Genomic DNA, 20,394 nt, shown 5'->3' with positions numbered 1-20,394 from the left:
CTACAATGCTGGTACCCCATATGGGTGCAGGTTTGAGTCCTGGCTGCTCCACTTCCAATCTAGCTCCCTGCTGATGTGCCTGGGAAAGCAGCAGAAGATGGCCCAAGTCCTTGGGTCCCTGCACCCATGTAGGAAACTTCAATGAAGCTCCAGGCTTCTGGCTTCCTCCTGGCCCAGCTCCAGCCATGCAGCCATATGGGGAATGAACCAGCGGATGGAAGATTCTCTCTCTCTCTCTCTCTCTCTCTCTCTCTCTCTCTGGAACTCTACCTTTCAAATAAATAAATAAATAAAACCTCTTCCCAAAAGGACCAAAAACTAACCAGAAAGGGAAGAAGATGATCGAGACAAATGCTGAGGGTGAAATGTCAAAAAGTCTCTGGGTTCTCTATAAACAGAGCAGAGTGATTCGTGTAGGTAGCATTTTTCATTCTTCAGACAATCAGGAGAAAATGCTGGCTGATGACTGCAGCAGGAAAAAAAGAAGAAAAAAAAGTGATGCAAGTTCTTCCCAAACTAGATAAAGCAGATTAGAAAATTCTGTACTTGAAAATCTTCGGGATGTTAGACCTGCAAAACAGGCTCTACAAGACTGATGTATTTTATGGCTATTCAATTGTCCTCATGGTTTTGTCTCTGATCAAACTGGACATGAAAACATTAGATAAATGGCATATTCTGTGTTTTATTTTTACTTTAATTTATATCCTCAAAATATGTTAGGGAATTCTTTCTCATGATTTCACTGGAAAGCAAAAGAGGATAGATTTCATACTTGGTAGAGAGACACAAAATGTAGTTCACATTCCTGTAGACTCATTAGTTGTTCAATGATGAGGAGAAAGTCGTAAAATTTTCATGTAGTGGAACTATGGGAATTTGTGGAGGTGGCTGCTAAGAGGCCAGTATAATAATGGGTGTTCCTCTATAAACACAAAACACCAAGTGCATTATCAACTGGATTTATACTAATTTTTTTTCTATGAAAGTTGCTGTGTAACATGGGATAATCTTAATTTAATAGCTTCCAGATTCAAATCAGCTGAATATGGATAGGACCTCATTCTCGATCATGAATCCTACAAAGACTAGAAATGATCAATTGAGCAATAAGAGACTTAAACAGATAAAGTATATTTGAGACGGTCAGAGGTTACTTTGATAAACAGATTTCATCCAACTCTAGTTTATATCTCATATCCAGAGTCTTTTCCATAGATAACCAAGAGGGGCTTTCAATCATCTTGAAGCACCAGCTTCATATTGTAGGGATGATATTATCTCACAGAGTGGAGAAGGGATCTAGGCAAGATGAATGTGTGGCATTGTTCAGTACTTTGTAGAATGCTGGAGGCCCCAGGGTTACTTGGTTCTCATCTCTTGTGAAACTGGAGAGGCTGAAATGGAAGGATGTGAAGTGGAAAGGACCAAGGGATGGCCACAAGAAGGGAAAGAGTCAGCCCTTTTGTTGCCTCCAGAAGTTTTTAACCAAGGAAACCAGACTAGACTGTTAATAAACACAGGGCTGGTTTACTAAAGTAGGCTATTAATCCTTTTATAAGAATATAGTCTCAGGACTGGTGCTGTGGCATAGTGTGTAAAGCCGCCACCTGCAGTGCCGGCATCCCACATGGGCGCCAGTTCTTCCGATCCAGCTCTCTGCTGTGGCCTGGGAAAACAGTTGAAGATGGCCCAAGTCCTTGGGCTCCTGCCCAGAGAAATTAAGAAATAACCCATTCTGTCCTCCTTCTAGCCCCTGGAAAATTCTATTTTCTATTCCAATTAATTTTCCTATTTTGTATTTTAAATGGAATCCAAGAAAATTTTACTTTTGTCTGGTTTATTTCACTTCATTTGTTTTTAAGGTTCATTCATGTTGTAAAATGCATGAGAACTTTGTTCCTTTTTATGGCTGAATACTATTCCATTATATGTATATACTACAGTTTGTTTATCTGTGGATGGGTACTTAAGTTGCTTCTACTTTTTGGCTGTTATGAATACTGTTGCTAGGAACATTGATACACAGGTATCTATTTGAGTCCTTGTTTTTAATTCTCTTGGGTTTATACCTAGCAATGGAATTACTAAATCATAATAATTATGTTTAACTTTTTCAGGAACTGCCAAACTTTTCCATAATGGCTTCTTCATTGTACCTCCCATCAACAGTGTACAAGGTTTTCGACTTTTCCATACTCTTGTCAACACTTGTTGTTGTTCAACCTTTTTTTTTGTAAACAGCTTAGTAAGTGTCAGTGGTATCCTATTATAACTTTGATTTACATTTCCCTAGTCACTGATGACAATGAACATCTCTTCATGTTTGTATTGGGCATCTATATATCTTCTTTGGAGAAATGTCTGTACAAATCTTCTGTTTATTTTTATAATGGGTTGTTGTAATTTTTGGTGTTGCATTGTGGGAGCTCTTTACATATTCTGGATATTAAACCCTTACAAATACATTAGTTTCAGATATTTTCTCCTATTTTTTGATTGTCTTTTCATTCTTGTGTAGTGTAGTCTCTGCTTTTTAAAGGAATATCTCCAATTCTTAAATGTAAGGAGGATGTACTACTTTCAAACAAAGAAAAATGCAAGGAAGAGATGGGAATAAGGTGCAAAAAAAGTAGTGGGAGATAAAATAAATGTGTACATACATAAAAGAAGTATGCAATTATCACCTTTCCTGGAGCCCAGTCTTTTAAGAGGTAACAGGGCCTCTGCTTAATTTCATCTGATTTGCTGGAAGAGTGTGATGGTAGGGGCCAGTGCAGTGGTGCAGTAGGTTAAACCTCTGCCTGCAGCACTGACATACTAGATGGGCTCCAGTTGTAGTCCTGGCTGCTCCTCTTCTGATCCAGCTCTATGCCATGGCCTGGGAAATCAATAGAAGGATGGCCCAAGACCAGGGCTCCTGCACCCACGTGGGAAACCTGGAAGAATTTCCAGGCTCCTGGCTTCAGATCAGCCCAGCTCCAGCCATTGCACCCATTTGGGGAGTGAACCAGCAGATGGAAGACCTTTCTCTCAGTCTCTCCCTCTCACTGTCTGTAACTCTACCTCTCAAATAAATAAATAAAATCTTTAAAAAAAAGTGTGTGATGGTAGCAATTGAAAGCACAGATCTTGAGAGTCAGGAAGGCCTAGACTTGAATCCCATTTGAGGTATTTTATAGCTGTGGGCCTGGGGTATGACATTTCATCTGTGAACTTCAATTTCCTCATCTTATAGTGGTAAATGAAATAGTATAAAGAAAGCGTTTTATGTATCTATTGTAAAGATTCAATAAGTGGTAGCTGTAAGTGGCATTATTATGTTGTATAAATGTCTAGTGTTGTCTTTCTCAAACCCTGTTAGCTCTCTTCCATCATTAGTTCTACATAATCTAAAAGCTGATCAATTTCCATTAAATATTCTTCTTCCTATTTATGATTTACCTCACTCACTGGTTAAGCTGGAACCTCAAACCTTAAAGTACTTCCCCTTTGGGCAGGTGTTTGGTGCAGCAGTTAAGATACCACTTGGGACGCCCACATATCCCATATCAGAATGTGGTTTGAGTCATGGCTCTGCTTCTGATCCAGCTTCCTGCCATTGCACGCCCTGAAAGGCAGTGGGTGATTACCTAAGTATTTGGGTACCTGCCATCCACATAACAGCCCTGGATTGTGATTCTGGCTCTGGGCTTCAGCCTGGCTCAGCCTTTACTGTTGCAGGCGTTTGAGGAATGAACCAGTAATGGAAGATCTCTGTCTGCTTCTCTGTCTCTCTAAGAGTCAAAGGGATCACACAAACAAGACTAGTGTCTGCTAATACTAACTGATAGAATTAAAAAGGGAGAGAACAATCCATCATGGGAAGCGGGATACACAGCAGACTCATAGAATGGCAGATGTCCTAAATAGCACTCTGGCCTAAGAATCAGCCCTTAAGGCATTCAGATATGGCTAAAGAGCCCATGAGAGTATTTTAGGCATGGAAAGCCAAGACACTCTGGAAAAAAAAAAAAAGACCTAAATGAAAGATCTCAGCGAGTGAGATCCCAGTGGAAAGAACGGGGCCATCAAAGAAAGAGGTACCTTTCTCTGAAGGGAGGAGAGAACTTCCACTTTGACTATGACCCTGTCAGAATAAGATAGAAGTCAGCGAACTCAAAAGGCTTCCATAGCCTTGGCAACTCATGACTAGAGCCTAGGGAGATTACTGACACCATAAACAAGAATGTCAAATTGTTAAGTCAACAACAGGAGTCACTGTGTACTTACTTACTACACTGTGGGATCTGTCCTTAATGTGTTGTCCAATGTGAAGTAATGCTATAACTAGTACTGAAACAGTATTTTACACTTTGTGTTTCTGTGTGGGCACAAACTGATGCAATCTTTACTTCATATATACTAAATCGATCTTCTGTATATAAAGATAATTGAAAATGAATCTTGATGTGAATGGAATGGGAGAGGGAGCGGGAGATGGGAGGGGTGTGAGTGGGAGGGAAATTATGGGGGGGGGGAAGCAATTGTAATCCATAAACTGTACTTTGGAAATTTATATTTACTAAATAAAAAAAATAATAAATAAATAAATAGTAAGTAAGTAAGTAAGTAAATTGCCTTCCGTTAAAGCACCCACACATATTTGCATATCCTCATCTCTATTTGGCAGGTGAGTGTGGCAGAAGATGAGGAGAGGAGATTAGGGGAAGAGTCTGTTTGCTGGTGCTTTTCTAGCTGTTACTGCACCTTGGATTGCCTGAAGAATTGCAAAAAAGAGGTATGCCCTATATTTCTAAGCTTAATTCAAATGAAATTATTATGCCTGAATGAGCCATACAATGTTCTTTATAGAATTCATTTATAACTATAGTAAACAAGCAAACAAACAAAAAGCCAAAACCTGATTGATACTATGAACATGGCACAAGCAAAATGTTTCAGGTTTTGAGCAAGGAAACATTTACATAGGATTAAGAAACACACAAAAGACTTGGTGGACAAGGGAACTGCTGACAGAAGAAGATGGATGACTTTGATAGATGATGAGGGGATACAAGATTAGTGCTGCAAGTATAGGGAAAGGATCCACAAAGACTTCAAGGTAGAGAGTTATACACAAGTTTGTCTTATTTAAGCTACCAGCCATCCTGTAACAGGGATTTCTAAGCTGGGCTCATCACTGGGATCAGACATATTTAGGTGTGCCTGGGTCTTTAGGCTACCCCTCAGATGATGCCAGTTTGTACTCCTGGTTTTCATGGCTTTGTGTAAACACATCTCTCTGAGTGTGCACTAGACCTGGTGACTTCACCTTGAACAAGAAAGCAGGGCAGAAATAATGGGCTGTCACTTCTGAGATTATAAAAATACTGTATATTCAGTCTTGGACTCTCTCACTCTCTTTTTTGGATCCCTCAGTCTAGGGGAAGCCAGCTGCCATGTTGTACTGTAGCCCTACAAAGAAGCCCACATGACAAGAAACCAAGTATCTCTGGCCAATGGCCAATTAGAACCTGAGCCCTGGTATCAGGCACATGAGTAAGCTTAGAATAAAACCTCATCCAGTAGAACCTTAAGATAATGGGCAGCTTCAAAAGACATCTTTTTTTTTTTTAAATTTTTTTTTAAATTTATTTATTTAGACAGGCAGAGTGGATAGTGAGAGAGAGAGAGACAGAGAGAAAGGTCTTCCTTCAAAAGACATCTTTTAAAAAATTGTTTTTAGTTGGCAAATATATTTGTGGGGGACAATGTGATGTTTCAGCCCGTGTATGTGTGGAATGACCAAATTAGGCTAATAAGCATCCATCATCTCAGTTACCATTTCTTTGTGGTAGAAATGTTTAAAATTATCTTTTTTAGCTGTTTTGAATCACACATTATTAACTAAAGTCATTGTGCTGTGTGAGCTATCACCAGAGCGTCTTCCTCTTATCCAAGTAAAACTTTGTGCTTTTTGACCGCATTTATCCTTTTCCCAACCTCCTCCCCACTACCTAACCCTAGCCTCTGATAACCATCATTTTACACTCTACTGCTCTGTGTGTTTCAGCAAACACCTTGATTGCATGTAGCCTATGGGAGATGCTGAGTCAAGAGCATCCAGCCAAGCCAGGCCCAAATTCCTGATGCACACGTTATGAGAAAATGAAAGTGTTTTGTTCTAACTTGCCAATTTTTGCAGTGATTTGTTACACAGCAAGAGATAGCTTAGATACCAGCCAAACAGATGAATGGATCTGTAAGAAGTCCTTACAGGCCAAAATGATTGTAGATAGGGTATGTCCAGGATGCTGAGGATTCTGCATTAATGAGGAGGTGGGGAGACAAGAAACATCATTCTGTAGATGTAAATCTGAGGTTCACAACTGTTAAGCAGATCGAAGCTCACAGATGTTAAACAAGTAGACTTTATACCCTTTATGGCATGGCTTCCAATTAGGAAGTAAGATTAAATAGATCAAATTGCAGGGATTTACATTGGATGCAATTGGTATTTTTTTTTTTCCTAGTAAGGATCTAGGAACTGAAGTAGAAAAATGGCGTATCTGTGCAGGACTGGGGAAAGTCACGATGCTGAAATGTCAAGGCAGTGAGGGGGTCAGTCAAGGCAGTGAATGTATTTTTCATTTCTTTTTATTGTTTATATTCTGAAAAGTTTGAAAATTAATTTTAACACATTATGGAAATGTGTGAGCATTTAATTCAGCAAGTGAGGATAGAACATGAGTGGTTAGCCTGAAGGCTGTATTGATGAGGATGCTCTGGAAAGCCTCTGATAAAAACCCATCCAGTCCAACTTTGGCCAGAAGGGTAACTTATGGCTGCAAGCAGCTGAGGAGTACAAGGGGTGCAGCTAGCTTCAGGAAAGGCTGAATCCAGGGGTTCAGAAAATGTCACTAGGGCTGTCTTTCTCATCCCTGACTCTTCTTTTTTAAAATTTCATCTTGCCTTTTGTTGTATTGGCTTCTACTGTCTGTGTGTGTGTGTGTGTGTGTAGCAGTAGTTGCCTTTAAATATTTAAACACACAAAGATAGACTTTTAATGTTTAAATTAGATACTAAAATTGAATTAGTATTTTTTCAGCCAATAAAGATAAGACCCTGGGTGTTCTTTTACTTCTCTCCACACTCTGCCTTCCAGCTCTCAGGTCAGTACTATCTGAAGTTTTAGTTTGTTTGTTTTCAAATGCATAATTTTAAAGAGATTGTTCATTTTAATATACCACTATATTAAACATTTTAAAAATTTATTTTCATTTTGTTTGAAAGGCAGGGGAGGGAAGGAGAGAAAAAGAAAAAGGAGGGAAGCAGGGGTCAGAGAGGAGAGGAGAGGTAAGGAGAGGTCTTCTATCTGCTGGCTCACTTAAATGCCCAAAAGCATTGGAATAAGGCCAGGCTAAAGCCAGGAACCCAGAAATCAATTCCTTTTCACACGTGGGTGGCAGGGACCCAAGTCTGGGCCATCACTTGACATTTCCGAGGATGCACATAACCAGTAAGACTGGAATCAAACCCAGGCACTCCAACACGTGATGCAGGTGTCCCGACGGGATCTTAACTTTTGTGTAAAATGTCCACTGCTACTACTGTATTTCTGAGGATTTCTCTCCTGCCTTTGAATTAACTTATTTTCTTGCAGACGCATACTCTAATGTAGTTCTCCCAAAGAGAATATCTGAATGGTAAATGTTCTCAATATTTGTATCCTTGAAAATATCTTTATTTTTCCTTAACACTTGCATAGAATTTTTGCTAGATATAGAATTTTGGATCCAAAATTACCTTCTTTTAGCACACTGACCTCTGGCCTCCAGTGTTGCCAATAATCTCATTCTTGTTCTATATACATATTATGTCTTTTCCTTCTGATAGCTTTGGAAATGTCTACATTATTTCTTGATGCTTCTAGATTCTACACAATGTACCTAATGGCATGTTTTTAATTTCTGTGTTATACACTCAGTGGGAATTTTCAGTTTAAGAACTCTTTTTTTTTTTCCCATAAAGTTTTAGGGCATTCCTGTTAGCCTGACCTCAATTTGACCTCTTCACTACCCTCCCTATTCTCTGCGTCTGACACTCTATTACTTATGTGTTGAAGGGTTTGAATGTATCATCTTCTCTTTGAACTTTTCTTTTACATTTTCATTCTGTTAAACCTCTGTACCTTTAATGTACCAGAGGTACATTCTGGTAATGAAACTTTGTTTAAGCTGCCAATTTACTCATTCCCTCCTTAGCTGTGTAGAAGATGTTGTTAAGCTCATCTATTAAATTGAAAAAGTTTTTTAAAAAAATTTTATTGTATTTTTTGTTTTGTTTTTTTTTTATTATTTTTGTTTTTTTTAATTTTTTTAAACTTTTATTTAGTAAATATAATTTCCAAAGTACAGTTTATGGATTACAATGGCTTCCCCACCCCATAACTTCCCTCCCACTCGCACCCTTCCCATCTCCCACTCCCTCTCCCATTCCATTCACATCAAGATTCATTTTCAATTATCTTTATATACAGAAGATCGATTTAGTATATATGAAGTAAAGATTTCATCAGTTTGCACCTACACAGAACACAAAGTGTAAAATACTGTTTCAGTACTAGTTGTAGCATTACTTCACATTGGACAACACATTAAGGACAGAGATCCCACATGAGGAGTAAGTACACAGTGACTGAAAAACTTTTAACAACCGCATTTCTCTTCTTAGCATTTCTAGCTGATTCTGGTCTCATAATGCATGTTCTAGTTTTGAACATTCTCTTCTTTTCCTGTCTTTCATTTCCACATAAATGTGTATGTTTGAGGATTTTGAGGACATATTCAAGGGGGGATTTGCCCTCCAGCCCAGTATTTATAGGTGCCCAGCAAAAGAAATTTGTTTCTGAATGGATTCAATTGAAATAAAAGTCCAAGAGCTGGAAGCTTCTAGGGAAAGGAAAAGCAAACATACTCACTTTCTTTCTATTTTCCATATTCTCAGACCAGCGCAATAAGATGACCCACAGGGGGTTCCAAAATGCATTTTACCCGCTTAGGAAATAGTTGTAAGAAATTATATTCCTCTGGAGAATAACTAGGAAGCTATTTTCCTTTTTTTTTTTTTTTCAAAACATAACTAAACAAAACCCAAAAGGCACATAAAACAAGAACTGTTTGCTGTGCTCCAAAGTTTGTAGATGAAATATTATGACAAGTTAGACTAAGACAAAAAATATCCAAAGTGCAATGGTTTTGATCCTTGGCATCCACTTAAACAGTGACACAAAACCAGTTACAAGCAGTGAAAATAGATTCTGTCTTTAAGAGCTGAATCAGGAGTCAATGCTATGGTGTAGTGGTTAAAGCCGCTGCCTGTGGTGCCTTCATCCCATGTGGGCACTGGTTCAAGTCCTGGCTGCTCCACTTCCCATCCAACTCTCTGCTATAGCTTGGGAAAGCAGTAGAAGATGGCCCAAGTGCTTGGGCCCCTGCACGCAAGTGGGAGACCCAGATGAAGCTCTTGGCTCCTGGCTTCAGATCGGCCCAGCTGTGGCCATTGCAGCCATTTGGGGAGTGAACCAGCAGATGGAAGACCTCTCTCTGCCTCTGCCTTTCTGTAACTTTGCCTTTCAAATAAATGAATAAATCTTTTTTTAAAAAAAGAGCTGAAATAAGACATCATTAATCAGGTACAGTTTTGAATTTAGAAGAGAATTAATGCACTTTTCTCCTTTACTAATTCTACTTTGCCAGCTGAGTCTCGCTGGAGGGTTGAGTAACTTGAGTTTCTCAAGGCTTCATTGATTGAGAAGCCTCAAGTGTTGCTTGATTTTTTGCTCAATATGGAATAAGCCAAAACATGGTACAACTGTGGTTAGGTGGAATGAGCCTCTATTTAGGCTTGCTATTGTGGAAGCACCCTGTAACAGGCCAGTTTTACAAAAGTACAATGTGTTATTGGTTTGATGATTTCATCATGGTGAACCATAATTCCCACTTCTCCTTTTCCTCCCCAGATGGGATTTTACTATGTAAAGTTTACTTTTCTTGTGATTTGATTTGTTCCTTCTTTCAGAGATAGAACATTTTGAAATAGTCATTAATATATTAGGATTTTGTCTGAAAAGTTTGAAAAACTATGGAAAAAGGAGAAGGCCAGTCAATTTTCTTGCCAAGAGTTTTTTAGCTTATAGCTGTTGGAGCAGCTCACCTTCTGCATCACTTCACAAGCGAAGCAGTTTGCCAGCAATGTACTGGCAGTGGGCAATGAGTCTTAAGCAAGTTTTTTGGGGAAGGCTTGTGATTGTTTTGCTTTTGTTTTATTTTTTCTGTATGTGTGTTTTGGAAGAATTATTCTGTAAAGATGTCATCCCAGAAATAACAAATTTATTAAGAGACAGGGAGCTTGTTTTCCATCATAATGAGTTATCTAGAATGTATTTGTTTGCTAGAAAACCTGTTTTACAAGTGGAATTTCATTGTGTTTGGAGGCAGTTTTTTGTGTCAGATAAATCACCAAAAATGTTTTTTACCTCCTGTTGAAACCACAAATTAAAGTTACTGGATATTCCAAAGTACTTTTAAAAAAGATTTATTTTTATTTATTTATTTACTTATTTGAAAGGCAGAATTTACAGAAAGGGAGAGGCAGTAAGAGATCTTCTATTCACTGGTTCACTCCCCAGATGGTCACAATGGCAAGAGCTGGGCCAGTTTGAAGCCAGGAACCTCTTCAGGTCTCCCACATGGGAGGCAAAGGTCCAACCACTTGGGCCATGTTCTGCTGTCTTCCCAGGCGCATTAGCAGGGAGCTGGATCAAAAGTGAAGCAGCTGGGTCTTGAACTGGCACCCATATGAGATGTCGGCATTGCAGGAGGCGGCTTTACCTGCTGGGCCATAACTCTGGGCCCCCAAAGTAATTTTTGATAGAAACTTTGTGTTAGAAAATTTTTTATGCAGCAAAAGTGATGTGTGTGTATATATATATGTGTATATATATATATATATATATATATACACACATATATATTAAACGTATTTACAGTTTTTATCCATTTAAATGAACCACTGTACAACATGAACTACTGGTCTTATGCACCAACTTAGAATGCAGCTTTTAAAAAGTTTATTTTAAAGCCTCGGAAAATCAAACATACCCATTACCCAACTTTCTCCTAGTCTGTGAAGTGAATCACCTCATTGAAACCTGGTTGTTTCTAACAGATCCCCTTATTATACATTGTCTCTGACTAGTCAGTCTTGGGATTTTCCAAGTGACCATAGAACTGACTCAGGCTTTCTGAGTACTTTGGACTAAGGGTGTTTTTGTTCACAATCCTGAGATTACTCTGATCTTGAACAGAACCAACAGGTTTGTCCTGGCAGATATAAATATTCAACATGTTCCAAATAAGCACACTAGGGAAAGAGCAAAGAAACATGGTGGGAGGAGGCCCTGCCCAAAGTCCATAGTCTCTTCTAACAACATTGCTTGAATCAGAGTCTCTTGGTTTTGGCGAGATGATGGACTGGGCTAATGCCAACTTAAACATTTCGGTATTAGATAAGTTTTCCAGTTGCCATTTACATCAAATAATCATATAAAACTTTGCCTCTCTAATATATGCAATAGAGAGGAGCCATATTATTTTAAAAATGAGAAATAAATACATAAACAACTTATGGGGTTACCATGAGAATCTGAATTATTAATCATATGAGTATAGTGCAAAGCATGTAATAAGCACGTAATAATACTTTGTGGAATTGCTCTCTGGGATATGTCCATTAGCTATTGCTTTATAACAAATTATCCCAAGACTCAGAAGGTTAAAAGAATGATCATTTATTATTGCCTGGAATCCTTTAATCAGGGGCCAGTGGGTAGAGCTGACACCTGCAATGCCGGCATCCCATGGGGTGCCTGTTCGTGTCCACACTGCTCCACTTCCAATCAAGCTCCCTGCTCATGGTCTAGAATAGTAGCAGAAAGTGGCCCCTGCCACCCTTGTGGGAGACCCTGATGGAGTTCCAGGCTCCTGGTTTTGACCTGGCCCAGCCCCAGCAGTTGCAGCTATTTGGGAAACATTTTTTTTTTCCTCTCTCTCTTTTCTATCTCTCTGTAATTCTGCTTTTTTAATAAATTAATAAATCTTTTTTTTAAAGAGGCTGTTAATCAAATGAAAGCTTCTACTGACTGTGGCTGTCTAGACTCATTTATATAGTTTCAGTCCCCTGTGGAGCCTTTGTAGACAGCTCTTCTGATTTTTGGCTGGGCTCTCATAGGTTTAGAGGCCAATAGGATGGCTGATCTGTGGTAGACCTGGCTGGAATAAATTAGCTCTGCTGTATGTAGTTTCTCTTTCTTTAAAAGGCTGACCTGGGCATGTTCTCATGGCAGTCACAGCATTCTGAGAGGTAGATCAGAAGCAGCAAAGTCTCTTGAGGTGCACGCCTGGTACAGATGTATCACAGCATCCACCACATCTTGTTGTCCAGAGCAAATCACAAGGCCAGTCCATATTCAAAGGGGTGGGAAAGTAGACTTTACCTCTCCATGAGAAGTCATAAAGTCACACTACAGAAGGCAATACAGGGAAATTTGCATAATTAGAGCCAGTTTTGTAATCAGTCTACTCCTCTGCCCTCAACTAATATGAGAACATATGTGAAAGTAAGAGAACGGATTTTTAAGCAGCTAAATAATGATGTTTATATTTTAGGTTTCCATTTCCTTCAAATTTTCTGTTTGAAGTTTGTTCTTTGATCCTTTAGTGGCAGCCAGTAGAAGATGTGGCTAACAGGCAAATAGATAGATAGATAGATAGATAGATAGATAGATAGATAGATAGATAGATGAAGGATGTAGGATAGCTTACAGGGCCTGAGGATGAGGATAGGAACACTGGGACATCCAGACCCTAGACAGCAAAACTCAATAGTATATTCAAGACACAGCCATTGGGGTTCAGATTTCCTGGTGGGAAAGAGAAAAAAGGAGAGGGAGGGAGGGAGAGAGAGAGCACGCGAGCTAGCAAACAAGCCAGATAGACACCAGTTAGGCTCTGGGTTAGATGAATTTATCAGTAGGACAGTTAAGGTTACTGAGCAGGGAGTCAGTGCCACAGTAGTGGTCTTAGAGCAGGGCCAGCCTCACCCATGTCTTCAAGGACCCTAGTCTCTCTTCTATTTTCATCCCACTGCCTTCAATGTAACAGTGTTTACACTAGCTTTGACTAGCTGCAGCTCTTGTCATGATGTCTTCACAGGACAGCACCTCCAGAAGAAAGGAGAGACGAGCAAACAAAATAGCTTTCCCTTAACTCGCCTCTCAGCCTAACACCCTTCATGGGCTTCTCATTAGATCTTATTGGGCAGAACAGTGGCTGCAATGGCTGGTACTGGAGCAGGCCGAAGCCAGGAGCTTCATCTCCCTGAACACACATGGGAGACATGTGTGTTCAGGAACCCAAAGACCTGGACTACCTTCCATTGCCTTCCCAGGTGCATCAGCCAGGAGCTGGTTCTGAAGTGGAGCAGCTGGGATTCCAACAGGCACCCATATGGGATGCCTGCATTGCAGGCGGCATTGCTCCACAGTGCTGGCCCCAGAACATGCCCATCTTAAACAATCACTGTAGAAGGGGAACAAGGTTGGCAAATTGGGGCAATTCAATTTTAGTTCAATAGCTCATGTTGGGTTCATTACCACCTGTGTCTGATGTCTAAGGTGCCTGCACTCATATTTCTTTGAGATTATCTCCAATTTTAACCATACCTAGAGTCAGGGTTGCCTTCTTGAGACATAGCACCAGTGTAGCTTCATGGTAAACCCTCATTGAGAAGGGCTCAGTGCCTCGTTTAATGCCTTCTTGGTGCTGTCTTGAAATTCTTAATTTTTAAACAAAGATCCCTGCCTTTTGACTTTGCAATGGGACCCACCAATTGGTTGCTGGTCCTGGCTGGGGTGGGCAGCCCCACATGACTAGTTTTTCCCTGGTATTCTCTTGCTTCAAGCCCACACCCTTGCTTTCTCTCTTGGGTTTACCCAAAGCAGCAGGCACCAGGGAGCATTCCATCAGCTGGTGGACATGGACCGGTTAGAAAGGAGCCATGGACCATTGCAGCACAGAAACCAGTGAAGAAATGTTCCTGTGTCCCATCCTTCAAGGTCACTGTCACTCTACACAGTTCTTAGAAGGTCCTGGTGGAATCTAGCTCCATTGCCCACAGCAATGATCTTGATAACACACCCTTCTTTTGGCTTTTCTTTCTTCTAAGGCCCACTCTCCCTGATCCCTCCCTCATTCCTGGTCCCTGATCATCTTCCAAATAAACACTGGCATACTAGTCTTATCTCAAGTTCTGCCTTCAGGGGAATCAAGCTCAAATAAAATCAAGATTTCCCTGTGGTTTGTTGTATACTCTCTGTATAGTAACTTCCACAAGTAAGAGAAAACATATTTGTCTTTCTGAGTCTGGCCTATTTCGACTAGTGCAGTGATTTCCAGTTCCAAACATTCTGTTGAAAATGTCAGGATTTTGTTTTTTGTAATGCCTAAGTAAAGATTTCTTACCAAGAAGAAAGGTAAATGGCCATTTGCCCCTGGGTTAAGCAACATCAGCAGTGTCTACATTATGTTTGTGAGATAATGGATAGGAGCCATCTCACATCCTGCATCCCTCACTCCTAAAACAGAAGTCAAACACTTACATTGACTACCTACTATGTGCCAGGTACTGTGTTGTCTTTAAATATGTTCTCTTGTTTCAGCTGCACAACAACCATTTGCAGTAGTTAACCACTAGCTCTGTTTTACAAATGAGAATACCGAGGATCAGAGAAGTGAAGTGACTTTCCCAGAGTCAGTGAGTTGAAGACCTAGGATTCAAACACAAGTTATCTGGGTGTCCTTCCCACAATCCCACCCTGCTAGAAGAAAGGACATTGGGTCTGTAGACCAACTAGCTGGTGCTGTGGGGGTGGGGAGGTGCAGCCTTTGGCTGCTCCTACAGAACAAAGCCCTTCCTCAGGAACAGCTAGGGGCAGGTATGCCAGCGAAGAGCAGACTTTCCTCTAGCTTTGGGCTCTGGTATAAAGTACTCACAGCAGGGTTTCAGGAACAGAAGGCTTCAGCCAGCCCATTGCTCATGCATTTTCTTTAAACCAGTGGCAACCTGGCAACAGTATTTTCCAAGCCTGGCTAGACAGATCATTCTATTTTGCTTTGTGACTTTCCAGGGAGTATCCTTCACAGACTCGCTGCTGTGTAGCAGACTACATTAACGAAGTGTTCTGGATAATGAGGTCAGGCAAACATTTGAAGAGACAGATCACAGACTACAGGGACACCACTGTGTTTTTTCCAGGGCAAGCTGGGAAGAAAAATTGGATACTGGGCCAGACGACATCTCAAGGATACAAGCTGAATTGCTAAGGGGTGCCAGCTCCTGGCTAGCAGACAGGGATGTGGCTGAAGAAAGAACTGTGACATTATTATTCTGAAGGGATGTATTTTTAGGACATGGTATAGAAGGTATGACTGTCCTCTGTGAGGCAACACAGAATGGAAATTTGCTTAGTACCATTTGCCACCCCATGATGAAGAACTGAAGCAAATTAAAATTCGTAAGTTGTATCTGTGGTTTCAGAAGATTTTCCAATAGGGACCCTCAGAGTTATTTTTATTATAATCATGTATACACATTACCTCAGTGTACCTAATATAAGGTAAAATTTGGTGTGTCACTACCTCTTGCTGATTTGCTTACATCAATTTCCTTGAGATGTTTTTTCCTATCATATAACAAGACATTAAAGCAGTGATCTCAAACCTCTGTTGGTTGTATCCCCCATTAATGAAAAATCTAATGCCTAAATGTGCAACATATATACATTTCTGTAGTGAGAAAATGTATCCCTGTACTGCTACATTAATGTTTTATGTACAAATCCAAAACAGGCCTGGATTAAATTTTTAATGGATAAGATAAAGATTAAACTATCTTAAAAGTACTTTTAAGTTAGCAACAGTACAAAACCTACCAGTTTTGCTAATGAGATTAATATTATTAAATATACTTCTTTCTATAAAAAATATTTGATACTTTGATTAAAAATTTTAGATTCACTTATTATAAAGCTTTTTTAAAAAGGCTTATCTATTTGAAAGGCATAGTAGAGTTATAGAGACAGAGGAAGAGAGAGAGAGAGAGAGAGCTTCCATCCCCTGGTTCAGTCCCCCAAATGGCCACAAGAGACGAGGCTGGGCCAGACCAAAGCCAGAAGCCTGAAACTCCATCCAGGTTTCCCATTTGGGTGCCAGGGGTACAAGCCCTTGGACCATCTTCTGCTCTTTCCCAGGCACATTATCACGGAGCTGGATTGGAAGTGGAGCAGCCTGGAATCGAACTGATATTCATATGGGATGGCAGCGTTGCAGGTGGCAGCTTAACCCACTGTACCACAATAATACCTATTTTTTAAAAAAATTTTTACTTTTTATATCAGTGAATTTCAATATACTCACAAAGTTGTATAAACATCACCACCATCTAATTTTAGGATATTATTACCCCAAAAAAGAACCCATGCTCATTATTAGTTACTTTCCATTTCTTTCTGTCTTGTGCCCCTGGCAACCACTAATCTGTTTTCAGCTCTTTCATTTGACTGTACTGGACATTTTCCATAAATGGAATGATGCAATGTATGACTTTTAAAAGACAATCTCGGGGGATGGCGCTGGCATAGCAGATAAAGCCACCACCTGCAGTGCTGGCATCCCATATGGGCGCTGGTTTGAGTCCCAGCTGCACCACTTCCAATCCAGCTCTCTGCTATGGCGTGGGAAGTCAGTAGAAGATGACCCAAGCGCTAGGGCCCCTGCACCCACATGGGAGACTCAGAAGGAGCTCCTGGCTCCTAGCTTCAGATCAGCACAGTTCCAGCTGTTGCGGCCATTTGGGGAGTGAACCAGCAGATAGAATACCTCCTCCCCACCCCGCCTCTGCCTCTCTGTAACTCTGCCTTTCAAATAACTAAATAAATGTTAAAAACAAAAAGAGAAATCTGGCTTTATTTCTGTAGCATGGCTCAGTACTTCATTAGTTTTTATGACCAAATAATATTTCATTGCATGGATAGGCTACCTATTCCTTAATCTTTTAATCAGTTGATGGGCATTAGGGTTGTTTCTGCTTTTTGGCTATTGTGAATAAGGCTACCACAAACATTTATGTATGATTTTTGTATAGACATTTGTTTTCATTTTTCTTGGGTGAAAACCCAAGAGAATTGGTGGGTCATTGCTAACTCGATGTTTAACCACTTAAGGAACTTCTAGACTCTTTCAAAGTGGCTACCATTTTACAGTCCTGCCCAAAATATATGATGATTCCAATTTCTCCATACCATTGTCAATATCTGTTGTTGGCCCATCTATTTTATTATAGCCATCCTAAACAAAAGATTTTATTGTCCAAAATAAACTGACTAAAAACATCTGAGTTTATTTTTAGACTATCAATTCCATTCCATTGACTCATCTGGTTTTGTTTTTGTTTTTGTTTTTTATTTGAGAGGTAGAGTTACAGACAGTGAGAGGGAGAGACAAAGAAAAAGGTCTTCCCTCTGCTGGTTCACTCCCCAAATGGCCTCAAAGGCTGGAGCTGCACCGATCCAAAGCCAGGAGCCAGGAGCTTCCTCTGGGTCTCCCACAGGGTGCAGGGGCTCAAGGACTTGTGTTCTACTGCTTTCCCAGGCCATATCAGAGAGCTGGATGGGAAGAGAAGCAGCTGGGACTAGAATAGGCGCCCATATGGGATGCCGCCGCAGGCAGAGGATTAACCTACTGCACCACAGCGCCAGCCCTCTGACTTGTCTGTTTTAATACTTCGTTTTTTAAGTATATGTCTCAGCTGAAAAAATTCATAACTCAAATACAAAACTGCATCATGGTCTACTGTTACTTATCATTTTCAGTCACATCCACCAGTTATGCAAATGATTGGCTAGAGATCAGCTAGTAAGTTTCCATGTTTTCTGATATCTGTAAGTTGTTCTTGCAAACCAAATAGCAAAATATTCCTTTAAAAAAAAAAAAAAAAAACAACTCCCTAGGGACTGGCAGTTTAGCTTAGCAGGTGAAGCTACTCCCTGCAGTGTCAGCATCCCATATAAGTATCAGTTTGTGTCCTGGCTGCTCCACTTCCAATCCAGCTCCCTGATAATGGTCCGGGAAAAGCAGCAGAAAATGACCCAAGGGCTTGGGCCCCTGCTACCTTTGTGGGAGACCTGGAAGAAGCTCAAGTCTCCTGGCTTCAGTCTGGCCCAGCATTGGCGGTTGCAACCATCTGGGGAATGAAGATTCTCTTTCTCTGTAACTCTTTCAAATAAATAAATAAATCTTAAAAAAAAAAAAAAAAGCCTCCCTAGAATACTGCCTTTAAAAAGATATTAAAAACAGGTTAGCATGGAGGCCAGTGCCGTGGCTCACTTGGTTAATCCTCCGCCTGCGGCACCGGCATCACATATGGGCGCTGGGTTCTAGTCCTGATCGCTCCTCTTCCAATCCGGCTCTCTGCTGTGTCCCTGGAAGGCAGTGGAGGATGGCCCAAGTGCTTGGGCCCTGCACCCCCATGGGAGACCGGGAAGAAGCACCTGGCTCCTGGCTTCAGATCCCCGTAGCGCGCCAGCCGTAGCGGCATTTGGGGGCTGAACCAACGGAAGGAAGAACTTTGTCTCTCTCTCTCTCTCTCTCTCACTGTCTATAACTCTACCTGTCAAGTTAAAAAAAAAAAAAAAAGGTTAGAAAATTGTGTTTCTGAAGTTTTTGAAAGGACACCTATGAGAGTTTTTAAAAGGTGTTTATTGTAATTTTAGCAACTAAAACCACAGGGCAATGAAAACCTTTCCCAAGATTAACTTACAGCATGATCTTTCCATAACTCAAGTTTAGTTTCTCAGTTTGTTGTTTTACAGAAGACTTAATTTATTTCTGAAGTGCATGTGCTAGGAAATGTTACAAATGTCAGCTCTGTATTTTTTTTTTGGTATTGTGTTTGCATTATTTGCATCCTCTTCAATCTACAATTTTTGGCAGTAAATTTTTTTAAGCTATGTGTCCATTTTGAGAACATATGGTAGTTAAAACTATACAGGTGTGCGAGGATTTCAGTTACTGTGTCTACCTTAACTATTTTCTTATACCTTTCTAAGGGATAATTCCAGTGTTCCTTCTTAAAACCACTGAGTTGGATAGTATTAATTTTTAGCCTTTTTTGTTTTCTAATTTGTTGAAGACTATAAATTTGCTTCTAGGACCTGATTTAGTTGAATCTACAAGTAGTAGTAGTAGTAGTAGTAGTAGTAGTATTTTTGTAATCATTCACTATCAAGTATTTTCTGATTTCCATATGATTTCTATGTTTATCTATAAAGTCTTTAATAATGCAATTTAAAATTTTTATATATATTACGTCTTTATTTTTTGTTGTTATTGATTCTTAAGTCAGTTGCATTGTTATCAGAAAGATGATCTGCACACTACTGTTCCTTAAATTTGTTGAGATCGGTTTTGTAGCTTAATACATAGTGAATTTTTGTAAATGTTCACCTAGAGTTAGCAAAATGAGAAGTTGTAAGGACAGTCTCTGCACAAGACTGCCCTCACACTAATTACGGGGAATTTCAGGTTAGGGAACAGTTCCCAAGATTGCCCCCACTTCTGACAACTGCAACTTCAGGGGGGTCCCAAAACCACCCTCAAGTTCAGGAATTTGCTAGAAGAACCCACAGAACTCACAGAAAGCTTTATAACTATGGTTATGGCTTATTACTAGAAAAGGATACTGTTTTGGTTATATATTTTGAAAGACAGCAAATATCTGAATTTCTTTTATTGTGTATATACATGCTAAGAATTTGTGACTTTTGATTAAAGTATACACCATTAACCTTTTTGATGATTACTGATTTATTTGTTTTTGCCAATTTATTACATATGTGCACTTTATGAGGGGGCTTCAAAATTCGTGGAAAATGGACTTGAAAGATGATCTGCATTTTCCATGATCTTTTTGAAGACTTCATCTGTTTGCCTCATTTTGGTTCCCTGTCCTCCCACCCCCGCATTTTTCTTCTATTTCTTTGCCTTCTTTTGGATTGATTAAAGATTTTTCTAATTCCATTTTTTACCCTTTATAAATTTGGAGCATATATATTTAATTTGTATCATTTTGGCAGTTACCCAGGGAATTTTAGCATATAGACTTAAAGTATAAATTTTGTAAGTAAATTTCTCTCTTAAAAAATATCTTAGGATGTCTGACTTAAAACTGTATCTTCTAGGTGACATATTGTTAATATCCAGTCTTCTAATTCTCTCTTACTGTTTTTACCCCTAA

The sequence above is a fragment of the Lepus europaeus genome, chromosome 17 (genome assembly GCF_033115175.1).
Source record: "Lepus europaeus isolate LE1 chromosome 17, mLepTim1.pri, whole genome shotgun sequence".
Lineage (NCBI taxonomy): Eukaryota > Metazoa > Chordata > Mammalia > Lagomorpha > Leporidae > Lepus > Lepus europaeus.
The sequence above is the reverse complement of the archived record's forward strand: the minus strand, read 5'-3'. Positions refer to the sequence as shown.